Genomic DNA, 18,036 nt, shown 5'->3' on the forward strand with positions numbered 1-18,036 from the left:
CTATAAAAACCTCACATCAAAATGGGGAAACAGAAAAAACTATATGCCTATCTCACCTAAGAGAAAGAAAAGTTGTAAATGGCATTCTGGTCTGTTCCATCTCTTGTGGATTGTGAGCATTGTGAGTGTGACACTGAAAAAATCAAGTTATTGGTCCCATCAAATGAAGGCAAGATCCTAGATGACGGTATAATTACCCTGGAAAGCCATCTCACGAGCTCTCAGCTCTGTTCCACTAGAGACCACCTCTGGTGATACAATAATTGGTGCCTCCGTTTCCTTCTACAAGTGACAGGGAGTGGTGGAGACAAACCTGGAAAGGATATAAGGAATACCCTGCTGAAGGCTGAATTTGAGCTTTACATGTGGGCGCTGGGGGCAGTGCTGAGACCTTCTAAGTGACCTGCTTGCTGTGCAATAAGGAATATTGTTCAGGAAGGTTAATCGGTTGATACATATAAAGCAAGAGCCAGCCTGAAGCAGAGGCTAATTATAACATTTCAGCAAATATAGTCTACGTTTGAGGCAATGAAAGTTAACAATGATTATGGAAAACGGAGGTAGAACTGATGGGGTTGAGTGAATTAGAAAACAGGGAGGTGCAAGAGGAGTGCAAAATACAAAAATATCATTAATAAACTGAAAAGATAATCTTAAAACATAGGAGAAAATATATGCAAATCACATAAGTGATAAGTGACTTGCATCCAGAATATATGAAGAATTACTCTTAAAATTCAACCCAATGAAAAGACAACCCAATTGAAAAACGGGCAAAGGATTTTAAGACATTTTTTTAATGATACACAAATGAACACACAAAAAATGCTCAGTATCATTATTCATTAGAGAAATGCAAACTGAAACTACAATGAGATATCACTTCCTATCCACTTGGATGGCTATGATAAACAAGACAGAAAATAACAAGTATTGATAATGATATGGAAGGGCCATGCATTGCTGGTGGGTGTGTAACCCTTACACATTGCTGGTAGGTATGTAAAATGGTGCAGCCACTTCGGAAACCAGTTTGGCAGCTCCTCAAAAGAGTTAAACAGAGTTACCATGTAACCCAACAATTCTACTCATAGGTGTATTTTACCCAAGAAAAATGAAAACATGATAGTGACAAAAAACTTATACATCAATGTCCTTAACAGCACTATTCCTAATAGCTTAAAAAAGTGGAAACCACCCAAATGTCCTCAACTGATGACTGGATAAACAGGTTGTATATCCTGACAGTGGAGTATTATTCCATTTTATTATGTACTATGTATTAATGCCATTCTTTTGGCATTAAAAGAAAATGAAGTACTGATAGATGCGATAACATGGCTGAACCTTGAAAACGTCATGCCAAAAATCAAAGAAGTTAAACAAAAAAGGCTACATCTTGCATGATTCCATAGATAGGAAATGTCCAGAATAGGGAAATCCAGACAAAAAGTAAATCAGTGGCTGCCAGGAACCACAAGAGGAGGAAATGGAGAATGACTGCTAATTGGTTTTTTTGAAAGGGAGCATGAAAATTCTAAAATTAGATCGTGGTGATAGACATAGAAACTATTGAATATACTAAAACAACTCTTAATTGCATGTGAATTATGTCTCAATAAAGCTGTTTTAAAAAAAAAGAGTAAGGCAAGATACACTTGTTACCAATACCAACTCGAAGTTTCCCGACTGGTAACTAGGAAAATGCCGTAAGTAGGAATAAGATTATCATCTATATTAAATGCATGCATTATTTATCAGAGTCTGTGCAAATCACTTTATGTATTATAACTCATTTCAATAACCTAACAACCACTAGATATTATTCCGATTGTAAAGAATAAGAAATACACAAAGAAGGGCTAAGCGACTTGCCTGAGGTCATGTAACTAGTTAGTGGTGAAGTTGAGATTTTAATTCAAAACACTTGGCTCAAACCCATTATAGTCTGAGAGTTGAGACAATACAGAAGATAAAGGTGAATACTATTTTCACAAATAAACAACTAAAATAATCTGTAATACATAATGCTTCCTAAACTGCAGGGCAAATTATTTACCACCCATAGATTTAAGCATTAGCAATTTTAAATGACACCTAGCACACAGTTAAAAAAAAAAAAAATCTAATAGTAACAGTTCTGAAACACACACACCAATCCCAGCACCTTCCCTCCATAGTTCATAGGGACTATCTGGCTTTTTTTAAAAGCAGAGGATGAAAGGCAAATATTGAATCACTGAACCAGGTGACCTACCTCCAAGATCCCTTCCAACTCTGATGAGTTTAATAGTAGCCTATAGTTATTATCAGCTGAGAACTATAAAGTTTTATATACAATTTAAACACCATTATATATCCTAAAACACAGGTGACAGTAATATAATAAGCAGACCCATCAGCTACTTGTTTTCAAGTTGTGCAGAGATTTCTTAATCAGAGCACATGGTAATTTGCATGCTTACTGTAAAGAACACATTTAAACACAGTAAATACTATTTTAGTAAATCTACAGACTGGCTCAAATGTACAAAAATACCAAAACCCCATGCCTACCAAAATTTTTTACTTTAGTCAAATGCTTTACACTTCACTAAGTAGACTATGTAAATTGGAATCTTGCAATACCCCTGAATCGTCACACTCATTTAAAGATGAGTAAACTGAAGCTCAGGGAGGTTAAAAGACCTGCCCAAAGTCACGTATCTAAATGGTATGTCAGAATTCAAACTGAAGTGTTAATTGCAAATCCAATGTTTTACTTAATTAAAAAAGTCACTTAGCAAAAAGTTCCCTGAAGTTACATGCTCCAGAGTACAACTCTTGGCAATGACTGGCCTAAAATGTGTAATAAGCTCCTCCATAGGAGAAGTCCTCTGCTCTGGTCTAGGGCAATGAAACAGAAATACATTATTTTTGCTGGAGAAAAATCAAAACATTTTAGTAAATAATTCTAAAAACTGTACTTTTACCAAGTTCATAGCTTACCTAATGCAAAGTTGTATTTCTGGGATAAAGTCCATTATGCCATGACCATCAAAAAGCAGTATGAACGAATGAGCAAGAGGAACCCATTTCTCAGTTTTGCTTCAAATTAAAATCTCACTTCTGAAAGGGAAAACCATATTGAATATATAAGAGACACTGATGCCATTCACTATGTACATGTGTTTGCTAATAAATACATGTGTAACAGCAGAAAGAAAACTAATCAAGATCTGTATTTTTTGGTTATATTCTATTCCGCACCTTCTTAGCTTGTGCTTCTGTATTTTTTAAGTAAACTTCTAATTCTGGAAGAATCTTAGCTTTACAGAAAAGTTGTAAAGAATGCCAAGAGCTCCTATCTTACCCTCACTCATTTTCCTTTAATGTTACCTTACATTACCACAGCAGATTTGCAAAAAAATAGGAAACCAACGCTGGTCAATGTCTACGTAATTTTAATACACAGTGTATCTAATAACTAAAATATCTTTTGGAAAAGTGTTTTGGGTCTCCAGACATACCGCTGTCCACCACCTCTATATTTTCTTCTATTTGGAACACTTTCCCATAATTGGAACACTTGTAGCCAAAGACCTTAGTAAAACCTATTTTATGATTAAAAAAAACACATCAAGATACAAAATTAATACACAAAAATCTGTTGCATTCCTATACAATAACGATGAACTCACAGAAAGAGAAATCAGGAAAACAATTCCATTCACAACTGCATCAAAAGAATAAAATACCTAGGAATAAACCTTACCAAGGAAGTGAAAGACCTATATACCCTGAAAAATACAAGATACTCCTAAGAAAAATTAAAGAGAAACTAATAAATGGAAATTCATCCCATGCTCTTGAGTAGGAAGAATTAATTTTGTCAAAATGGCCATCCTGCCTAAAGCAATCTACAGATTCAATGCAATTCCTATTAAAAATACCAACAGCATTCTTCAACAAACTGGAACAAATAGTTCTAAAATTCATATGGAACCACAAAAGACCCCAAATAGCCAAAGCAATCCTGAGAAGTAAGAATAAAGTAGGGGGGATCTCACTTCCCAACTTCAAGCTCTATTACAAAGCCACAGTAATCAAGACAATTTGGTACTGACACAAGAACAGACCCATAGACCAGTGGAACAGAATAGAGAGTCCAGATATTAAACCAAGCATATATGATGAATTAATATATGATAAAGGAGCCATGGATATACAATGGGGAACTGACAGCCTCTTCAACAACTGGTGTTGGCAAAACTGGACAGCTACAGGTAAGAGAATGAAACTGGATTACTGTCTAACTCCATACACAAAAGTAAACTTGAAATGAATCAAAGACCTGAATCTAAGTCATGAAACCATAAAATTCTTAGAAGAAAACATAGGGGGTAAAAACTCTCTTGAATATAAATATGAACAACTTCTTCAGAACATACCTCCATGGACAAGGGAAACAAAAGCAAAAATGAACAAGTGGGGCTATATCAAACTAAAAAGCTTCTGTACAGCAAAGGACACCATCAGTAGAACAAAAAGGCATCCTATAGTATGGGAGAATGTATTCATAAATGACATATTCGCTAAGGGGTTGACATCCAAAATATACAAAGAGCTCACTCACCTCAACAAACAAAAAGCAAATAATCCAATTAAAAAATGGGCAGAGGAGTTGAACAGACACTTCTCCAAAGAAGAAATTCAGATGGCCAATGGGTACATGAAAAGATGCTCCACATCACTAATCATCAGAGAAATGCAAATTAAAACCACAATGAGATATCACCTCACACCAGTAAGGATGGCCACCATCCAAAAGACAAACAACAACAAATGTTGGCGAGGATGTGGAGAAAGGGGAACCCTCCTACACTGCTGGTGGGAATGTAAATTAGTTCAACCATTGTGGAAAGCAGTATGAGGTTCTTCAAAAAACTAATAATAGAAATATCATTTGACCCAAGAATTCCATTCCCAGGAATTTACCCTAAGAATGCAGGAGCCCAGTTTTAAAAAGACATATGCACCCCTATGTTTATCACAGCACTGTTTACAATAGCCAAGAAATGGAAGCAACCTAAGTATCCATCAGTAGATGAATGGATAAAGAAGATGTGTACACATATACAATGGAATATTATTCAGCTATAAGTAGAAAACAAATCCTACCATTTGCAACACCATGGATGGAGATAAAGGGTATTATGTTCAGTGAAATAAGCCAGGCAGAGAAAGACAAGTACCAAATGATTTTACTCGTCTGTGGAGTGTAAGAACAAAGCAAAAACTGAAGAACAAAACAGCAGCAGACTCATAAACCCAAGAATGGACTAACAGTTACCAAAAGGAAAGGGACTGGGGAGGATGGGTGGGAAGGGAGGGAGAAGGGGAATAAGGGGCATTACAATAAGCACACATAATGTGGGGGGTGGGGGCATGGGGAAGGTAGTATAGCACAGAGAAGACAAGTAGTGATTCTATAGCATCTTACTACGCTGACAGACAGTGACTGTAATGGGGTATGTGGGGGGAACTCGACAATGGGGGGGAATCTAGTAAACACAATGTTGCTCATGTAAGTGTGTATTAATGATACCAAAATAAAAATAAATAAATAAAAAACAAAAAAACACACCACCTACTTTATGAATTCTGATTCCAGTTTCCCTTTAATTTTAGGCCACAGCTAAATGTTTTACTTAAAACCTCAGGGCAATCGTTCTATTGCGGTAAACTCTGAGATTCAAAAGAGAAGGTATTGTTCTAGCCACTAACTCCCCATTTATGTCATCCTACCATTACATTACAATAAAGCCAAGGAAATGTTTTTAACTGCACCTTCACATTCATTACAATTCATGATAAGAAGCTCAAATCACACAAGCAGAAAGCAGAAACAGCATTCATTTCATGAAAGCTTTACATACCAACAAAAGTTCTTTTCTCATGATGTTACAAAGAAGACAAAAATCTTACTATTCGAATTGAGAATAAGGTAAAAAGGAAAAGCTCATTTAAATGGTATTGAGCATATTCAATTGCTTTTTAAGAGACACGAGGCATTTTTTTCATTTTTAAATTTCTGAAATCAGGATGTGATGGCCAGGTGGCAATGTTGATAATTGTCACTGAGACAATGATGGCACAATGCGTGACACTGGAAAAAGCATGGATGCAACTGAATTGAAAAGTACTTAAAAGAGTAGGACTGTTGGCGGAGCCAAGATGGCAGCGTGAGTAGAGCAGCAGAAATCTCCTCCCAAAACCACATATATCTATGAATATATAACAAAGACAACTCTTCCTAGAATAGAGACCAGAGGACACAGGACAACATCCAGACCACATCCACACCTGCAAGAACCCAGCACCTCGCAAAGGGGGAGAGGAAGGCCACAAACCAACAAGAAGGAAAGCTCTTCCAGCCGTCACTCGTACCAGCTCTGCAAACTGTCTCTATCACCATGAAAAGGCAAAACTACAGGCAGACAAAGATCACAGAGTCAACACCTGAGAAGGAGACAGACCTAACCAGTCTTCCTGAAAAAGAATTCAAAATAAAAATCATGAACATGCTGACGGAGATGCAGAGAAAAATTCAAGAGCAATGGGATGAAGTCCGGAGAGAGATCACAGATGTCAGGAAGGAGATCACAGAAGTGAAACAAACCCTGGAAGGATTTATAAGCAGAATGGATAAGATGCAAGAGGCCATTGAAGGAATAGAAACTAGAGAACAGGAACGTATAGAAGATGACATAGAGAGAGATAAAAGGATCTCCAGGAAAGAAACAATACTAAGAGAACTATGTGACCAATCCAAAAGGAACAATATCCGTATTATAGGGGTACCAGAAGAAGAAGAGAGAGGAAAAGGGATAGAAAGTGCCTTTAAAGAAATAATTGCTGAAAATTTCCCCAAACTGGGGGAGGAAATAATCGAACAGACCACGGAAATACACAGAACCCCCAACAGAAAGGATCCAAGGAGGACACCACCAAGACACATAATCATTAAAATGGCAAGGATCAAGGACAAGGAAAGAGTTTTAAAGGCAGCTAGAGAGAAAAAGGTCACCTATAAAGGAAAACCATCAGGCTATCATCAGACTTCTCAACAGAAACCCCACAGGCCAGAAGAGAATGGCATGATATATTTAATACAGTGAAACAGAAGGGCCTTGAACCAAGGATACTGTATCCAGCACGACTATCATTTAAATATGATGGCGGGATTAAACAATTCCCAGACAAGCAAAAGCTAAGAGAACTTGCTTCCCACAAACCACCTCTACAGGGCATCCTACAGGGACTGCTCTAGATGGGAGCACTCCTAGAAAGAGCACAGAACAAAACACCCAACATATGAAGAAAGGAGGAGGAGGAATAAGAAGGGAGAGAAGAAAAGAATCTCCAGTATATCACAGCTCAATAAGCGAGCTATGTTAGGCAGTAAGATACTAAAGAGGCTAACCTTGAACCTTTGATAACCATGAATTTAAAGCCTGCAATGGCAATAAGTACATATCTCTCAATAGTCACCCTAAATGTAAATGGACTTAATGCACCAATCAAAAGACACAGAGTAATAGAATGGATAAAAAAGCAAGACCCATCTATATGCTGCTTACAAGAAACTCACCTCAAACCCAAAGACAAGCACAGACTAAAAGTCAAGGGATGGAAAAACATATTTCAGGCAAACAACAGCAAGAAGAAAGCAGGGGTTGCAGTACTAATATCAGACAAAATAGACTTCAAAACAAAGAAAGTAACAAGAGATAAAGAAGGACACTACATAATGATAAAGGGCCCAGTCCAACAAGAGGATATAACCATTCTAAATATATATGCACCCAACACAGGAGCACCAGCATATGTGAAACAACTACTAACAGAACTAGAGGGGGAAATAGACTGCAATGCATTCATTTTAGGAGACTTCAACACACCACTCACCCCAAAGGATAGATCCACCGGGCAGAAAATAAGTAAAGACACAGAGGCACTGAACAACACACTAGAACAGATGGACCTAATAGACATCTATAGAACTCTACATCCAAAAGCAACAGGATATACATTCTTCTCAAGTGCACATGGAACATACTCCAGAATAGACCACATACTAGCCCACAAAAAGAGCCTCAGTAAATTCCAAAATACTGAAATTCTACCAACCAATTTTTCAGACCACAAAGGTATAAAACTAGAAATAAATTCTACAAAGAAAACAAAAAGGCTCACAAACACATGGAGGCTTAACAACATGCTTCTAAATAATCAATGGATCAACAAACAAATCAAAATAGAGATCAAGGAATATATAGAAACAATTGACAACAACAACACAAAGCCCCAATTTCTGTGGGACTCAGCAAAAGCAGTCTTAACAGGAAAGTATATAGCGGTCCAGGCACACTTGAAGAAGGAAGAACAATCCCAAATGAATAGTCTAACATCACAATTGTCAAAACTGGAAAAAGAAGAACAAATGAGGCCTAAAATCAGCAGAAGGAGGGACATAATAAAGATCAGAGAAGAACTAAACAAAATTGAGAAGAATAAAACAATAGCAAAAATCAACGAAACCAAGAGCTGGTTCTTTGAGAAAATAAACAAAATAGATAAGCCTCTAGCCAAACTTATTAAGAGAAAAAGAGAATCAACACAAATCAACAGAATCAGAAATGAGAACGGAAAAATCACGACAGACTCCACAGAAATACAAAGAATTATTAAAGACTACTATGAAAACCTATATGCCAACAAGCTGGAAAACCTAGAAGAAATGGACAACATCCTAGAAAAATACAACCTTCCAAGACTGACCAAGGAAGAAACACAAAAGTTAAACAAACCAATTACGAGCAAAGAAACTGAAATGGTAATCAAAAAACTACCCAAGAACAAAACCCCTGGGCTGGATGGATTTACCTCGGAATTTTATCAGACACACAGGGAAGACATAATACCCATTCTCCTTAAAGTTTTCCAAAAAATAGAAGAGGAGGGAATGCTCCAAAACTCATTCTATGAAGCCAACATCACTGTAATACCAAAACCAGGCAAAGACCCCACCAAAGAAGAAAACTACAGACCAATATCCCTGATGAACGAAGATGCAAAAATACTCAACCAAATATTAGCAAACCGAATTCAACAGTATATCAAAAGGATCATACACCATGACCAAGTGGGATTCATCCCAGGGATGCAAGGATGGTACAATATTTGAAAATCCATCAACATCATCCACCACATCAACAAAAAGAAAGACAAAAACCACATGATCATCTCCATAGATGCTGAAAAAGCATTTGACAAAATTCAACATCCATTCATGATAAAAACTCTCAGCAAAATGGGAATAGAGGGCAAGTACCTCAACATAATAAAGGCCATATATGACAAACCCACAGCCAACATTATACTGAACAGCGAGAAGCTGAAAGGTTTTCCTCTGAGATCAGGAACTAGACAGGGATGCCCACTCTCCCCACTGTTATTTAACATAGTACTGGAGGTCCTAGCCACGGCAATCAGACAAAACAAAGAAATACAAGGAATCCAGATTAGTAAAGAAGAAGTTAAACTGTCACTATTTGCAGATGATATGATATTGTACATAAAAAATCCTAAAGACTCCACTCCAAAACTACTAGAACTGATATCGGAATACAGCAAAGTTGCAGGATACAAAATCAACACACTGAAATCTGTAGCTTTCCTATACACTAACAATGAACCAATAGAAAGAGAAATAAGGAAAACAATTCCATTCACAATTGCATCAAAAAGAATAAAATACCTAGGAATAAACCTAACAAAGGAAGTGAAAGACCTATACCCTGAAAAGTACAAGTCACTCTTAATAGAAATTAAAGGGGACACTAACAAATGGAAACTCATCCCATGCTCCTGGCTAGGAAGAACTAATATAGTCAAAATGGCCATCCTGCCCAAAGCAATATACAGACTTGATGCAATCCCTATCAAATTACCAGCAACATTCTTCAATGAACTGGAACAAATAATTCAAAAATTCATATGGAAACACCAAAGACCCCAAATAGCCAAAGCAATCCTGAGAAAGAAGAATAAAGTAGGGGGGATCTCACTCCCCAACTTCAAGCTCTACTACAAAGCCATAGTAATCAAGATAATTTGGTACTGGCACAAGAACAGAGCCACAGACCAGTGGAACAGATTAGAGACTCCAGACATTAACCCAAACATATATGGTCAATTAATATTTGATAAAGGAGTCATCGACATACAATGGCGAAATGACAGTCTCTTCAACAGATGGTGCTGGCAAAACTGGACAGCTACGTGTAGGAGAATGAAACTGGATCATTGTCTAACCCCATGCACAAAAGTAAATTCAAAATGGATCAAAGACCTGAATGTAAGTTATGAAACCATAAAACTCTTAGAAAAAAACATAGGCAAAAACCTTTTAGACATAAACATGAGTGACCTCTTCTTGAACATACCTCCCCGGGCAAGGAAAACAACAGCAAAAATGAACAAGTGGGACTATATTAAGCTGAAAAGCTGTACAGCAAAAGACACCATCAGGAGTACAAAAAGGAACCCTACAGTATGGGAGAATATATTTGTAAATGACAGATCCGATAAAGGCTTGACGTCCAAAATATATAAAGAGCTCATGCGCCTCAACAAACAAAAAACAAATAATCCAATTAAAAAATGAGCAGAGGAACTGAACAGACAGTTCTCCAAGAAAGAAATACAGATGGCCAACAGACACATGAAAAGATACTCCACATTGCTAATTATCAGAGAAATGCAAATTAAAACTACAATGAGGTATCACCTCACACCAGTAAGGATGGCTGCCATCCAAAAGGCAAACAACAACAAATGTTGGCGAGGCTGTGGAGAAAGGGGAACCCTCCTACACTGCTGGTGGGAATGTAAATTAGTTCAACCATTGTGGAAAGCAGTATGGAGGTTCATCAAAATGCTCAAAACAGACTTACCATTTGACCCAGGAATTCCACTCCTGGGAATTTACCCTAAGAACGCAGCAATCAAGTTTGAGAAAGACAGATGCACCCCTATGTTTATCGCAGCACTATTTACAACAGCCAAGAATTGGAAGCAACCTAAATGTCCATCGGTAGATGAATGGATAAAGAAGATGTGGTACATATACACAATGGAATACTACTCAGCCATAAGAAGATGGCAAATCCTACCATTTGCAGCAACATGGATGGAGCTGGAGGGTATTATGCTCAGTGAAATAAGCCAAGCGGAGAAAGAGAAATACCAAATGATTTTACTCATCTGTGGAGTATAAGAACAAAGGAAAAAATGAAGAAACAAAACAGCAGCAGAATCACAGAACCCAAGAATGGACTAACAGGTACCAAAGGGAAAGGGACTGGGGAGCATGGGTGTGTAGGGAGGGATAAGGGGGGGGAAGAAGAAAGGGGGTATTAAGATTAGCATGCATGGGGGGGAGGGAGAAAGGGGAGGGCTGTACAACACAGAGAAGTCAAGTAGTGAGTCTACAACATTTTGCTATGCTGATGGACAGTGACTGTAAAGTGGTTTATAGGGGGGACCTGGTATAGGGGAGAGCCTAGTAAACATAATATTCTTCATGTAAGTGTAGATTAATGGTAACAAAAAAAAAAAAGAAAGAAAGAAAAAAGGGGGATTACTCCCTGAGAGGGTAAAACTAACTGTAAATCAACAATTAATGCATGCTTTAAATATCCTTAATTTTGATCACTTAAAGGGTGTCAGATGATAGGCTATGGAGGTACATTTTTCTCATAGTATTCCTTTCTCTTAAAAAGAAAAAAAATAAGCAGTTCCTGTGTGGTGACCTCCAATAAGATCTACACAATGGTATAAAGGGCATATCAAAGTGTGGGCAAAGGGTCTGTTTGTGTTTATACAGAGGATCAAAGCCTAATTTGGCTACCCAGAAAATGAACTAAGATACAATATGAAGAACTTCCAACATCAGCACTCTCTGGAAGAGTCATACCAGAAGATAATCACCAAAAAACCTCAACAAAGATCCAGGCGATGCTGCAGTTGTAGCTGCATTCATCCCACCGGTTCCTGGACTTGCCATTGGAATGAAGAAGGAGATATCTAAGCTGGCCTGTGCTTTCAGTAAAACAACAAATTTGACTGGATCTATACTGTTGGAACTCAACCAAGAATTAGGAGAAGTGCAAGTTGTAGCGCTCCAAAATCTTATGACTACAGACTATCTACTGTTAAAAGAACATATGGGATGTGAACGGTCCCCAGGAATGGGTTGTTTTAATTTGTCTGATTTCTCTCAGACTGTTCAAGTTCAGTTGGACAATATCCACCATATCATAGATAAGTTTTCACAAATGCCTAGGGTGCCTAACTGGTTTTCTTGGTTTCACTGGAGATGGCTGGTAATTATAGGTCTGCTTTGGTTATGTAACTGTACTCCTATTATGTTAATGTGTGTATGCAATTTAACTAGTAGTTTAAAACCTATACATGCTTAAGTTACTCTACAAGAAGATATGTCAAAGAAATGATCAATCTTCCCATGTTATCTTCCGTCTGCTACTCCTATAGCTTTTCTTCTTCCTTCCTAATTACAATCCTAAATAGAATTCGTGCCTCATATCGAATTTACCAAGTATCATAATTCTTCCAAGTGGTAAAGATACCTCAAGACAAATGCTGGGCATAGAAGCCACAGGGCATAAATCTGCAAAGAAGTAAAAAGCTAACCTTTTCAAACAATATGGCTTCTCTCTCACTTACTAACTTTACATCTCCCTGTATGGCCCTGGAAGATGACTGGTTAGCCAGAGACGGGTAAGATTCCTCAAGGGAGAAACAACCTAAGACAGGCACAGTCGCAGGGGGGCCATCAGGTGAGAAATTGGGGATCAACAGAGGTGAGGCTTAGAACCTCACTCCCCCTGTTTTGAGAGAAATCTTCTGCATCCATGGATGTTTTATTGCCCCTGTCTAGCTTGGATTAACACTTAGTCTACAGGCACACACCTGATCATCTAAATTTGCTCTCTTACAGCACTAAACTATGTTTTCTACCTTCATCTTGCATCTACCTACCACTTCAGCATTTTATTAAAAATAATAATAATAATAATAAGGGAGAAATGTGGGATTCACATATAAATCAAGTATAAAACTCAAACGAATATTCATATTTGACCTGACTGTTTATAGTTCATAATGTGTGATCAAAACTGAAAGTTTCTGTGATGACTGCCCTTGTACTGTTCACCATGTAAGAACTTATTCACTATGTAAGAACTTGTTCAAAATGTAAGAGCTTGTTAGTTATGCTTCAGAAGATTGGAGACTGACGAGAATTAGGCTTGGGGTGGATTAATTATTGTACATTCAGCATTGACTCCCCTATACAGAATTTTATTGTTGTTAACAACCATTTGATCAATAAATATGAGAGATGCCCTCTCAAAAGAAAAAAAGAAAAACCTGGAGCAAATAAATAATATAAACCAATAAACACAGTATCTTATCACACACTATATTAAAAAATTAACTCCAGAGGAATCCTAAAGAAAGTAAAATGGTTAAACCTGTATAAAAACATGAAGGAGTAAATCTTCATGCCCTTGAGTTAGCAAAGAAATCAAGCATGATACTAAGAGCACAGGACATGAAAAACGGATAAATTGGACTACATTAAAATTAAAAAACTGTGCCTCCAAAGACAAAATTGAGAAAACATAAAAAGAATAAGTCACAGACCGGGAGATATCATATATCTGATAAAGAATATGTATCTAGAATTTGTAAAGAACTCTTAGAACTGAAAAATAAGATGACAAAGAATCCAACTGAAAGTGGACAGAAGAGCTGAATGGACATTTTACCAAAGAAGACATATGAACAGCTAATAAGCACATGAAAAAGCCTTCAACATTATTCGTATTAAGGAAATGAAAATTAAAGCCAAAATAAGATATCACACACACCTACTAAGAATGCTTATAGTCAAAACGACAAACAATACCAAGTGTTGGTAAGGATGTGGAGAGACTGGAACTGTCATACGCTGCTGGTGGGAAAGGAAAATGGCATGGCCACTTTAGGGAAGAGTTCAGCAATTCCCTCAAAAGTTAGATGGAAACTCACCATGTGACTCCCATATTTTACTGCTAGGAAAGTCCCAAGAGAAATGAAGACATAGGTCCACAAAAAGACTTATGCATAAAGATTCTTTTCAGCATTGGTTGTATAGCCCCAGACTGAAAACAACCCAGGTATCCATCAATAAACAAATGGATAAACCAACTGAGGTGGATCTATATAGATGGGATTCTATTCAGCACTAAAAAGGAATAAAATACTGGTATGTGTTACAGATCATCTTCAAAAGCATTATTGTAGATGAAAGAAGCTAGATTCCACAGACTATATAATGCATCATTCTATTTAAATGACATGTGCCAAAAAGGTGAGTTTAGAGCCAGAAAGCTGATCAATGTTTGCCTAGAGCCAGTGCTGGGAATGGGGATTGGCTGAAAATGACTTTGAGGGAAAAAGTAGATTGTGATGGGACACAACTCTATTAGTTTACTAAAACTTATTGAATTGTATACTTACGGAAGATGAATTTCATGCTATGCAAATTATACTTCAATGAAGCTATAAAAAGTCATTTTTCTCATATAATAAGACATCTAGATGTAGACCCTTCTGGTCTAGTCAGGGGTTGGACCATGTTGTCAGGATTCATCCAGTCTCTTTCTCTTTCCAATCTGACGTCCTTGGGCTAGGCTTTATCCTTTTGCCAATTGCTTCATGATCTAAGTTGCCCCTAATCTAGGCATTATGCACACACTCATCTCAGAAAGAGAACAAGGAAAGAGGATGCCCATAGTTGTATCCCTTCCTTTTTTCCCCATAAGGTCTAAATAGCCTTCATTTTACATCCTATTGGACAGACCTATTAAACATGGAATTTCCCAGCCTAGCTACTTAGATTTTCCCAGATTCCAGAGAATCTGGGAAAGTGCTCTTTAGTGTTCCAGCCTTTCTCCAGGAAGGCAAGGAAGAGGGGTTGGTAATGAGCATTAGGACATCCAGCCAAGAGTTTCTGACACTCTTTTCTTTTCCATCAAAGAATATAAACCTTAAATCATAAATTTCATTCTTTGGATTTTGAGGAAACTTCAACTATGTAATCAAATGTCTGTGGCAGCTAGATTATAGTCCTAGCTCATTTGGAGTGTCACATATTCTTAGCTCATTAGGTAGCTAAAAATCCCTTCCTTATCAAATAAAATTTTTATTAAACCATGTTCCCCGCCCCCAAAAAAAGAGTAGGACTGTTAAGAGGTTTAAATGCTTTAATCAATTTATTTCACTTATTTTTTCTTTTAATATAAACATTAAAATGATATTTTAAAATATCTAAGTCTAAAAATGTGTTCAGTAAGTATTTTTAAAAGCCTAAATGATAAGAGGGCATTTATCATAGCTGACTTGGCAGTTTTCCTTTGGCGATACATAAAATAATCAATGGTAACTAAGATTCAATACAGTAGTCCTTCAGTTGCTACATTTTATAAGAAAGCTTGAAAAAAATCACCTTACTGGTAAACTGATGGCATAAATAATATTAAAGACCTCCCCCATCAGAAAAAACAACACATGATTTTGCATTACTATAATAAAAGGGCTATTTATCCAACCCTAAGAGTTTTCTTCATGTGAAAAGTAAAATCTTCCTCAGTTATTTCCTACTTACGCAGCAGATTCCTGCGCTGAATCCAAGGGATATGGAGTGGGGAGAACCAGGGGAGTAACCTGCTGCAAGTAGAAAACTTGAGGACGATTTTAACCAAATTCTGGAAGAAAGTAGGCATCAATAAACACAGGTTCAACTCTGTTCCTAAAAGCTACAAAATGAATTTTTAAAATTATATTTTTAAAGAGCTTGTTAGTTCCAGGCAACTTCAGTGAGCAAAAAAATAATTTTTTTTGTATTGTGGTAAAATATACTGAACACAAAATTTGCCATTTTAACTATTTTAAAGCGTACAATGAATGGCATCAAGTACATTCACAATTTTTGTGCAACCATCACCACTATTCATTTCCAGAACTTTTTAATCATCCTAAACTAAAACTTTGTATCCATTTAATAACAGTTAACTCTCCATTCCCTCCTCCCCCTGCCCATTTCTGTTTCTATGAATTTGCCTATTTTAGATATGTCATACAATACTTGTTTTTTTGTGTCTGGCTTATTTCTCCAGTCAGTACTTGAATGAACTCACCAGGGAATATGGAGGGGGGAGGGAGGAGTTCATCCAAGGAATATGGAGGGGGGAGAATTTGAACCCCAAATTATTTAGCTGTACATACTGACAGTCTCTGAATTAAGCTACAGCTCTCTCAGAAATCCTACTACAGTTCCATGAGCCCCAAGGAGCAGAGGATGTCAGGCTGACCCTTCCTTAGCATGTAGACAGTCCTGGTTAAGCAGCTGGAACTCCAAGCGTAGGTTCTTGAGAGTCTTGGAGGGAGCAAAGGGAAGAAGGGATCTGTGCAGGCCTCAAAACCCACGGGTAAGGCAAAGATTCATCAAGCTGCTCTGGCCCTGAGATGGCCTTCTGCCTGCCTGCCAGGAGCTCCGGCACCCTGACACTTAAGACTGGGCGACACCTGTTAGAGTTGAGGCCAGACTGTAGTCTACTTACTGATAATGTCACCGATACAGGAAGCTTCACGGGGTCATGAGTCACCTAACCTGGCGCAGAGGTCTGGGCAGCCCTACGCCGCCCCGCCCAGTCAAACCCAGTTAGGAGAGGGCAGAAACCTGAAAGTGAGACACACAAAACTTGCAGAGAGAAAAACACAGCCAAAGAACTAGACTGACAGGCAGGCCATGAAAAAGAGTTAAGGACTGAGAGGGAAACAGTTGAGAAATACAGAAGCAAGGCAGAGACAGAAATAAATACAGGATCCAGATAATCAAAGATGGGCTGGAGGGAGACCAAGTGGAGAGAAATACACAGCTGACAGGGGCAGAGTTACGAGGCAAGAAGGGCGGGTGACAACAGGTGCCAGATACAACGACAGAGATGAAATAAAGATAACAGAGAGATACCTGCGAAGTCCAGGAGCAGCTTTTTCCCCGGCCTTGTCTCGAACCCGAAGCCACCAAACCGCGCCCACTCGGCGCCCCCGAAAGGCCAGCGGACCGACGGGGCCGGGATCTCTAAGCGCTCTGGCCCGCCGAGATCCGCCGCCGAGGGATGACCTTGGGCAAGACGCTGCCTCGGGGGCGTTAATGTTGCGCTCCGCGCTCCGGGCAGGCTGGAGACCGCAGCAGTTACAACCCGGGCGCCAGAACTTTAACCGCCCGCGCGCGGCTTAAGCATCCCGGTCGGCGGGAAGGGCCTGGAGGGGCCGGCAGCGCGCGCGCTGGAACATGAAGAGAACCCCTCAACACCGTCCGCTTCCTTCCATACCCCTCGCTACCCGCTGTCCCGACTCCGCCGTACCTGCCAAGGGCTCCGCGCTCACATAGCCCGCCCTCAGGACACTTTCCGCAGCCGCCGCCAGGCCCGTTCAAGCCGTCGCTGCCGCCGCGACCGCCTCAACCTGTGTCTCCCGTCCCCGGAAACGCCTTCCGGTCCCGCCCCCGAAACTGCCAGTGCTTCCGGGGATGCGTCAGCGAGAAGACGGTGTGCGCATGCGGAACTAATGTTTCGGTGATAGGACGTCAGGAGAACGCAGAGGTAACCGGCGCCTGCGCAGTGTAACCTGGAGCAGGTCAATCAGCCTCAGGGACTCTGAGGAAGCTACTGGGAACGGGGACCTGATCCGTAGTCCTAATCCTTTTTAAACTTTGACGTGACCCAGCCTGCCTAGCAGATATTGTGTCAAATTCTTTTCTCCTCCCACAATGTCTTTGGCAGCTAGTAAATGATTGTTTGTAAATGTTCAGTGAAAAGCCGGGTGCCTTCTGTGTGGCAGACGTTGTGCTGGGCCTCCTAG

General features: G+C 38.9%; 1 protein-coding gene across 8 annotated transcripts in view; it reads right to left on the reverse strand.

The window, feature by feature from the left end:
- ZBTB43 (zinc finger and BTB domain containing 43) overlaps positions 1–18,006 on the reverse strand; it is a 36,428-nt gene extending 18,422 nt beyond the window's left edge. The window contains exons 1-3 of one of the 8 annotated variants that reach the window (XM_073224429.1): positions 17,541–18,006; positions 15,779–15,878; positions 2,989–3,108 (exon numbers count right to left, since the gene is read on the reverse strand). The gene's annotated coding sequence lies outside the window, so the exon portion shown is untranslated. Of the gene's footprint in view, positions 1–2,988; positions 3,109–15,778; positions 15,879–16,733; positions 16,847–17,143 lie in introns of those variants that run through there. The other 7 variants (XM_073224412.1, XM_073224437.1, XM_073224441.1 and 4 more) reach the window with 7 other exon arrangements.
- Positions 18,007–18,036: the final 30 nt, after the last annotated feature.

Source organism: Manis javanica, chromosome 2 (assembly GCF_040802235.1).
Source record: "Manis javanica isolate MJ-LG chromosome 2, MJ_LKY, whole genome shotgun sequence".
NCBI lineage: Eukaryota > Metazoa > Chordata > Mammalia > Pholidota > Manidae > Manis > Manis javanica.